A 10,123-nucleotide genomic window follows, 5' to 3' on the forward strand; every position below is an offset into this window, starting at 1 on the left:
GGTGCAGCAGTTTTAGGGCGGATTGCAGGCGCTATTTCTAACGCTATAGCGCCTGCAAAACGCCCTTGGTGTGAAAGGGGTCTAAGTGCCTAAATACCCGCACTGATATGTACAGCGATGGCATTGACATGGGTTGGCATACGTTCCAATCCTTGCTCTGGATTCCAGCCCAGAAGTGGCGAACCCCCCGCTTCAGCTTTTCAGGTGCTTGTATGTTGCTATGCCTCTCGCCAAGTATGACACTCCTACTAAATCTGGTTGTTTATTAGATACAAGCATGCATGCCAGTCTCTCACCAGAGCTGAACTCACCCCTTCAGTCTGGTTTATTTATCAGTCTGTGAGCATGCAGAGCCCCCCCCCCCCCCTCTCGTCATAGGCCATGCTTGGTTGTCAAATACATAATGTATTCGTGTAGCCACCCTGTGACATAGAATAACACAATGAGGAAGATTTATTAAAACTGGTGCAGCTGTGCATGGTATCCTATCAGCTTCTAAATTCAGTATATGAAATTAAGCTTTGATCATAAAATCTGGAAGCCGATTGGTTTCCTGTGTAGCGCTTTACCAGATTTTGCATGCTCTAGTTTTAGTAAATAACCCACACGAACATGGGCTAGCCAGAGCAGGCCATGCCTCCTCTATCAATTTATTAGGTGTGAGTGCGTTGCCCGTCTTATGCCAGAGCCAGCCATTTCTCCCCTCAGTCATGTTAGCCTTTGGATGTTGAATAGTTATAGTGTGGTATGTAATGCTGTCTGACATAGAATAACACAATGACACGGGCTCGCCAGAGCAGGCCACGCCTCTTCTATCATTGAATGTGAAGATGGAAAACATGAGAGATTGTTAGATTCATAACATACATGTGATAGCAGCTTCAACATACTATTAATTATATGCTTGCATGTGTATATATATCTGGCACAAGGGTAAGTGTGCCAGGATGGGCCATCTGTGAATACATGCCTACATCCCTAATATCGGTAAAGAAGAGAGAGGATTGTGGGACTTTAAATGAGATCTATGACATATACGTCAGAGTAACCTCCATCCCTAATTCTGATAACAAACTAAGAGGTTGGGACTTTAAATGAAGCATGCAACTCAAATGAGTCAATTTCTGTAAAGAGTTTATTACATGTATAAATTGATAAAAACCAAAACGCACAACCCTGTGAGTCTGATATTATTTTTATATATATATATATATATATATATATATATATATATATATATATATATATATATATATATATATATATATATATATATATATACATACATAGTAAATACATATATGGATAAAACAAACACACACATGAATGCAGGGGCACAATACTACATGGTAGTACAATCAATGTAAGTAGCTAAAATAATAAAATAATAATAACATAATAAAAGATAGGTGTCTAGTCATTCAATCAGGTATAGTTGTTGCACATATCTTGGTGTTGCTATGAAGAGACGCATTGGTACAACATCAGTAGCTCGACGCTTTTCATGGTTAATTACCACTCATCAGGAGCAATTGTGACCAGGATGTCTAAAGGGTATAAACAGTAGGTCAGACGGGGTGCAAGAATGTAACATTATTATTCATTTAAGGGGAAGTATTGTAACATCCGTCCATACTCACAAAACCAGACATGGGTCTTGGGTGTGGCAACATAACCAACGTTGGGTGCGGGCCAACATCTAGCATGGGAGATGAGGCGGCACATAAAGGCAAAGCATCAGGGAACAGAGAATAGTGTGCTGGTGAGGTGTGTTTGGACAATCACCAGAGAAACCATGGTGAGGTGGGATCGGTCCTCCCCAACATCTAGGAATAAACATGAAATAGGTATATTAGTATTAAATAGTTGATTTGGAAATCTGATCAGATAGTCCATGGTGTAGTGTGGAGATGGTCGTCGCAAACATCATGAAATTTAGGTGGTGATATAAAGATAATTATATCAAAGCCCATTTGGTGAGCGAAGCCAATGGATTGGCTGGGGTGAAATATTGTACAGTGTGCTAATAGGAAGATTTGTGCAGTTGCAGCTAATAAGAAGGTGTAAAAAAAGAGGATAGAAAACTAAACACCAGAGTTGAAAATTGAAAGGCAGTGCAGACCAACAACAAAGATACCTGTAGTCTCGGTATGAAAAACTTTTGTGTGGTTGTTGATCGGTGCCAGACAAGAAAGCAAAATCTGTGCCCATCATGAGGAGTTAAATACTTTACTCCGGCCAATGATATGCCGCCAACGTCACACAGACTAGTGGGAGGGGAAGAGAAGTACGCGCTTCCCGGTGTTGTGTCAAAACAGCAACTCGTCACAATCTCCAATTACTGATGGTTTACAGTAACCGGAAGTGACGTGATTGGAGATCCCGATGAATTGGCTATTTTTACACAACACTGGATGCATTTCCTGTATAAACACATTTGTAGCAGGCATGATTAAATTCCTTTCAGGTGTTTTTTATCAGATTAGGCGACCCGTCAGAATGTGTAACAGAAGTGATGTTTCGTCGCTGCCATCTTGCTCCACCCCTCACTCAGGATACAGTGAGAAGGGGACAAGCGGACATCTTGTTACACCCACTGGAGTTTTGCGATATACAAGTTTTTTTTAACAGGAAACTGAGTTTATATAGTGAAATACAGTACTGAGAACTCCGTCTGAATGTTTAGATGTTGAACTTTAACCACTTGCTTACTGGGCACTTAAACACCCTTCCTTCCCAGACCAATTTTCGGTGCTCTCACACTTTGAATGACAATTACTCAGTCATGCAACACTGTACCCAAATTAATTTTTTCCCACAAATAGAGCTTTCTTTTGGTGGTATTTGATCACCCCTGGGGTTTTTATTTTTTGCGTTATAAATGAAAAAAGACCGAAGATTTTGAAAAAAAAACGCATATTTCTTTGTTTCTGTGACAGAATTATGCAAATTATTAATTTTTCTTCATAAATTTTGGCCACAATTTATACTGCTACATATCTTTGGTAAAAATAACCCAAATTAGTGGATATTATTTGGTCTTTGTGAAAGTTAGAAAGTCCACAAGCTGTGGTGCGAATCGCACAAAATTGATCACATCTGATGTACTGGTGGCTTATCTCGCTTCTTGTGACCCAAACAAGTCAGGAAAGTACAAATACCCCCCAAATGACCCCTTTTTGGAAAGTAGACATTCCAAGGTATTTAGTAAGAGGCATAGTGAGCTTTTTGATGTTGTCATTTTTTTCCCACAATTCTTTGCAAAATTAAGATTTTTCATTTTTTTTTATTTTTCTCCACAAAATTGTCATTGTAATAGGTTATTTCTCTCACATGGCATGTGTATACCACAAATCACACCCCCAAAACAATTCTGCTACTCCTGAGTATTACAATACCACATGTGTGGGACTTTTTCACAGCCTGGCCACATAGAGAGGCCCAACATGCAGGGAGCGCCATCATGTGTTCTAGGAACATAAATTACACATCTAACTTGTTGACTACCTATTACACTTTTGAAGCACCAGGACAATGACACGTGACACTGATGACAGATGGCACTGATACGTGGCAATGGTGGCACTGATGACACGTGGCACTGATGACAGATGGCACTAATATGTGGCACTAATGACAGATGGCACTAATATGTGGCACTGATGACACGTGGCACTTATACGTGGCACTGATGACAGATGGCACTAATACGTGCCACTAATACGTGCCACCGATGACAGATGGCACTAATACGTGGCACCGATGACGCGTGACACTGATGACAGATGGCACGTGACACTGATGACAAAATGGCACTGATGACAGATGGCACTAATACGTGGCACTGAGGACAGATAGCAGTAACAGGTGGCACTGGGGGCAGGTAGCACTGGGGCGGATGGCACTGGGGCAGGATGGCACTTTTTTTTTTTTTTTACACTGACGGCCGCTGCAGCCGTTCATCTCTCCCCTCTCACACGCTGTCTGTGTGAGGAGGGAGAGCGGCGCTGAGAGATGATCTCATATGTTTACATATGAGATCATCTCCCATTGGACATGCTGATCACGCTGTAAACGACCGCTGTGATTGGCCATTTACAGCGATCTGTGTTTGCCTGTCCCCGGGGGACACGGCAAACACAGAACTTCCCCGATGCGCGCCCGCGGCAGCGCGCATTGCGGAAGTAAACATTAGGACGTCCAGGGACGGCCACCCGGACGAAAGCACCCACTCTACGGCCGTCATTCGGCTATAGGGCGGGCACGAGGAGATTAAAAGCTGCGGCAAGCCTGCTGATCTCACAGGTTTGCTAATCTGACAGAACACCTCTGCTTTTAAAATTCAACAAGTAAACATTCACACAGAGTTCTAAGTACTGTATTTCACTATATAAACTCAGTTTCCTGATAAAAAAAAGTGTAAAGTGCAAAACTCCGGTGGGTGTAAAAAGATGTCCGCTTACCCTCTTCTCACTTGATTCTTACTGTGGACGAGTGCGGGGTGTAGCAAGATGGCAGCGATGAAACGTCCCTTCTGTTCCACATTCTGGCGAAACACAGGCAGAGTAGCTGATTTTTTAAAACGTTATTTACACGGTAAAATGACAAAGTAACATTACTGTATTTAAAGATTTGTACAATGCACATTTGATATACACATTTCCCATACCATACTGAAATCATAGAATATATTGGCAAACCAAAACTTCCATCTACAGTAATTGAAATATGCCGCTCCTCTGGCTGGCCAGTAGGCATGAACTCAGGCGTGTTCGCATGGATGCAGAGCCCGCCAGGAAGTCGGTGCAGTGCTGCACTAATCACAGGCAGTAAGACATTGCCCAATCTCTGCAGCTGCATATCGGGGCAATGTCTCACTGCCTGTGATTAGTGCAGCAGTGTGCCAACTTCCTGGCGGGCTCTGCACATGGTCCATACGAACACCCCTAAGCTCATCCCTACTGGTCAGCTACCGAATAAGGTTCCTTTAATGTAACAAGCTCATTTATTTTATTTACCCCCATTTATGGTGGCCGACTTGGCCTCAGTAATCCCCCCTATTGCTGTCTCTGCACTGGATACTTTGCTATACAAACATATAAGGGGTGGGCGTGGATTATTTCCGTGCAAACTCATCAGCCAATGGATGGGCTTCTCTGGCTGACCAGCTCCATACTGCGGCTCTGAGTGACAGTGGCCAGAGCAGGCTCCGCCCCTTCAAGTCTGTGTTTAGCATGAGCAGGCCCCGCCCCCTCATTTTTTTCGATCCCCATTGGATGTAAGATATATAAAAATAGTTCGTCATGTAATCTCCGTCTGATGTGTAGAATGTGATAACGTGGGGGGTCTGTTCTATCAGATTACCACCACACATCAGATAATCTAATAGAACGCTTCCCAGCTGCGGACGCGTTGCTATGGAAACACACGGTGACCGTGGCCTGACAGCCTTGAAGCCACGCCCCCATCATGTATTATCAGTCGCCCATAGAAGAACACGATTGTTGTTTGTATCTCTAGTGTACCTCTCCTACGATCCCATATATAAAATGGCCGATTTGGCCTCGGTAACGTTGCCGCCCCTTCCGTGACTCACCTCTAGAGTGACGCTGTAAACACTGTTATCGGTGGGCGTGTTTCCATGTAAGCAGACCATCCAATGTGCTGAGCTTCGTTCCCTAGCCACCTCCCCGTGGTGCCTCTGACGGAATGACGCACTTCCATGGTGAACTACAACAGTGCAGGCCACGCCCCCTCCGTCCTCTGTGTTAAGGGCGCACGGCTCAGCCTGTTGCTAGAGCAGGCTCCGCCCCCTCCTATGTTCAACCTGTCACTAGAGCAGGCTCCGCCCCCTCCTATGTTCAGCCTGTCACTAGAGCAGGCTCCGCCCCTCCTATGTTCAGCCTGTCACTAGAGCAGGCTCCGCCCCTCCTATGTTCAGCCTGTCACCAGAACAGGTCCCGCCCCCTCGTTTTTTTCGATCCCCATTGGATGTACAATATATAAGAATAGTTTTGTCATGTAATCTCCGTCTGATATGTAGAATGTAATAACATCGGGGTCTGTTCTATCAGATTACCACCACACATCAGATAATCTGATAGAACGCTTCCCAGCTGCGGATGCGTTGCTATGGAAACACACGATGGGAGTGGCCTAACATCCTTGAAGCCATGCCCCCAGTTTTTCATTTGGCCGATTTGGCCTTGTAATGTTCCCGCCCCTTCCGTGACTCACCCCTAGAGGGACGCTGTAAACACTGTTATCGGTGGACATGTTTCTGTGTAAGCAGACTATCCAATGCGATGAACTACTCTCACTGGCCACCTCCCCGTTGTGCCTCTGAGGGAATGACGCACTTCCGTACACGGTGATCCCACGCACACTGCCCTAACGTCACCAGAGCAGACCACGCCCCCTCCATCCTATGCTCAGCCTGTCACAGAGCAGGCCCCGCCCCCGAAGTTTTCCCCTTCATTTTGGCACGTACATTACAATATATAAGAATAATGTGTAATGTAATTACCGTCTGATATGGAGCACGTTTGTGATAACGTGGGGGTCTGTTCTATCAATTACCACTACCCATCAGATAATCAGATAGAACGCTTCCCAGCCGGTGGACGCGTTGCTATGGAAACACACGGTGGGCATGGCCTGACAGCCTTGAAGCCCCACCCCATCATGTAATATCAGTCGCTCATAGAGGAACACGATTACATGATTGTTGTCTGCATTTCTAGTGTACCTGTCCTACGATCCCATATCTAAAATGGCCGATTTGGCCTCGGTGATGTTCCCACCCCTTCCGTGACTCACCTCTAGAGTGACGCTGTTAAAGCTGGAGTCCGCCGTTTTTTTTTTTTTTTTTTAAAAGCCAGCAGCTACAAATACTGCAGCTGCTGACTTTTAAAATAATGAAACTTACCCGCCCAGCGCGCCCGCGATGTCGGCACCCGAAGCCGATCTCTCGATCGTCTCTCGGGTGCTGCCGCCGCCATCTTGGGTATGGGAATCAGGAAGTGGAGCCTTTCGGCTTCATTTTCCGGTTCCCTACTGCGCATGCGCGAGTCGTGCTGCGCAATAAGGATGTTCCCGCTGTCTCTGGGATCCGTGTCTTTCCCAGCAGGCAGCGGGGGACCTTCGAAAAGGGGCGTCGATTCTGCGGAAAGGGGCGTACCTTCTGCAGAATCTACGCCGGAAGTGGGTGCAGATACCTGTACTGTACAGGTACCTGCACCCCCCTCCCCCCTGAAAGGTGCCAATTGTGGCGCCGGAGGGGGGGGAGGATTCCAATGAGCGCAAAGTCCACTTTAGGGTGGACCTCCGCTTTAACACTGTTATCGGTGGGCGTGTTTCCATGTAAGCCGACCATCCAATGTGCTGAGCTTCTTTCCCTGGCCATCTCCCCCTGGTGCCTCTGAGGGAATGACGCACTTCCATGGTGATCTACAACGCTCTGCCCCAACGTCAGCAGTGGAGGCCACGCCCCCTCCGTCCTATGCTCAGCCTGTCACAGTGCAGGCCCTGCCCCCTCCTATGTTCAGCCTGCCACCAGAACAGGCCCCCCCCCGAAGTTTTCTCCATTACTTTGGTATGTGCATTCCCAGAGCTTTCCTTCTTTCGGCCACCTCTGGCAGCCCTGTCCTCTCCCTCTTGTCAGTAACACAGAAAAGTAAAGGACTCCCTTCCTCCACCAGCGTCTGTGTGTAGTAGTGTCGGCACTGCATCCAGGGCACATGATGCTGGATGTTTACCGATAGATGTCCCGGGTCTCAATCACCCACATTGATTGTAAATATGGGGCTTGGAGAGGCGGCTTCTTTCTCCACCTAGAGTAAAATAGATAAAGTCGCGCTATGGACGACCCCCTCTTGCTGTGACTAAAGTAAATCAAATAAATAAAAACTGTGAATAAGGATATTAATACGGGGTTAAAGCTGCCTGTGCCTAGATCCTCCACCCCTTGGGTGGGGGGGGGGAGATAAGAGATAGAGAATTGAAATAATGGGCTATAGCGCTAAAAACCCAATACATGTGCAACTCTGTGCATAAAAATATATATAAATTTAATTTATATAACGGTGCTATCAAAATTCTTATAGTATGTCAAGTGTGTGCATATATATGCTAGTCCTACGGTGACCCATACATGTACTTATACTGATAATAACAAATTCATAAAAAGCATCCGAAAGAATCAAAAAATGTGCAAATTCATTAATCTTAGCAAACATGCAAATATCGTGCAAAATGTTTAGTCCCAAAAAATGTCTTTATGCATAAGAACTTTTCAAAATCGCATTCAGAAATCGCTGGGAAGTCGCATGCTGTAATATTTCAGGTGGTGGTAGTAGAATAAAGTGACTAATGCAAAAAAAAAGGTGCCAATCATCAATGTAGAGAGAAAACACTCTTCCCCGATGCGCCACTCAGTATTGTGGTAATGTGATTGCTCTCACCAGATCAAATACCCCTGTGGGGTTGGCCAGGCTTTCACAGTATAAGGCACTGTGCTTCTAGCTGAATGCTGCTGCTGGTGCGCTGGGGGAATGTTCGCTCTTCACTTCATATGTACTCCGTTTGTTATGTGCATGGAGGAAAGAGAAACATATCCATGGTGCAAATATGTTTTAAAACCGCTTTTTATTTCGTTGTAAAAAAGAGAGTTACTCACATTTGCTCGTAAAACAATTTGCATATACGAACGCCGCTGCTGGCTATGGGAAAGGTGCACGTACGTGGCCACGCCCTACGCGTTTCGTCAGAGTGACGTCTTTTGGAGCCGGTGCCATTTTTAAACTTCAAGACTGCAATGACAAGGCTGCAAATGACACTGGGGCAAGGCTGCAAATGACAAGGCTACACTGACAAGGCTGCAAATGACACTGACAAGGCTGCAGATGGACACTGATAAGGCTGCATTGATGGACATTTAAATGAAAGTTCTTTCTAAAACTTCCCTCCTAAAAGTTATTTTCTTTAAAATTCCATCCTAAACTTGGGGTGTGTGTTATACGCTGATAAATACGGTAATGTATAGAAGGTAGGGCCCGAAAGTGACTCAAGCCCAGGGGCCCCCACCACCCTAAGTCCTGCCCTGAGCACAGAGAGGAGCGAAGTGTGAAACTCCTCCCCTGCTCTGTGCTGCATTGCTAATAGGCAGAGCTGCAGGGAGGTCACTGCGTAGAAAATTAAGCCCGGGCACAACTAACTGAGCCGTGGTAACAGAGGTAACAGAGAGCTGTGGGGGAGGGGGGCTATCTGTGACAGGTGAGAGAATTTTGTGTGTGGGGGTGGGAGGATTTGTGAGAGAGCTGGGGGGAGGGGGAGCTGGAAAAAGGTGAGAGATTTGTGCAAATGGCAGAGCTGGAAAAGGGGGATTTGTGCAGAGGGGAAAGCTGTAGGTGAGGGTGCTGAGGTGAGTTGTGGACTGGGGGTATAATCTGTGGACGGAGGGGTGCAGATGGGAGATGTTAATGGGGTGCTAAGGTGAACTATGGAAAAAGTGCAGAGTTGAACTGTGGATGGGGCAGAAGAGGTGTGTAGGTGTACTGTGAATGGGTAGGTGGGCTGTGGATGGTGAGATGTGTAGATGTACTGTGGATGGGGAGGTGGGTAGGTGGGCTGTGGATGGGGAGATGTGTAGGTGTGCTGTGGATGGGGAGATGTGTAGGTGTGCTGTGGACGGGGAGGTGTGTAGGTGGGCTGTGGGTGGGTAGGTGTGCTGCGGACGGGGAGGTGTGTGTGGGTGTGCTCAGGGCTGCTGATAGAAATCATGGGGCCCCGTACAGCCTACCTGACGGGGCCCCCTTTAGCCCCATCCCTGGCCCCGCCCGTATACCGAGAGGCTAGGGTATACAGACAGCACCCCCCCCCCCCCCACACACACACACACCAATTTAACACAACTAGAGGATGATCAAATTAAATGGAATCAGTATACAGAGGTTAACTTTTTCTGAGAGATATTAAAGGAACACTCTAACCACAATGACCACTTCAGTGATTTGAAGTGATCAAAGGTGGTAGGAGTCAGTATGTGGGATGGCATATGAATATACTAAGGTGGTATAATGATTGGCTTCTAACACGGAGGGCTACACATAGATCAACATTTTTC

General features: G+C 46.2%; 1 long non-coding RNA gene across 1 annotated transcript; it reads right to left on the minus strand.

Moving 5' to 3' along the window:
• Nucleotides 1-1,290: 1,290 nt before the first annotated feature.
• On the minus strand, nucleotides 1,291-5,785 carry LOC143933211 (uncharacterized). The gene is made up of 3 exons (XR_013263046.1): nucleotides 5,597-5,785; nucleotides 1,641-1,826; nucleotides 1,291-1,547 (listed from the first exon to the last, which is right to left on the minus strand). It is a non-coding gene; the product is annotated as an uncharacterized LOC143933211 (long non-coding RNA).
• Nucleotides 5,786-10,123: the final 4,338 nt, after the last annotated feature.

The sequence above is a fragment of the Lithobates pipiens genome, unplaced genomic scaffold (assembly GCF_037356315.1).
Source record: "Lithobates pipiens isolate NorthernLeopardFrog02 unplaced genomic scaffold, aLitPip1_a1.2 Scaffold_27, whole genome shotgun sequence".
Classification (NCBI taxonomy): Eukaryota; Metazoa; Chordata; class Amphibia; order Anura; family Ranidae; genus Lithobates; species Lithobates pipiens.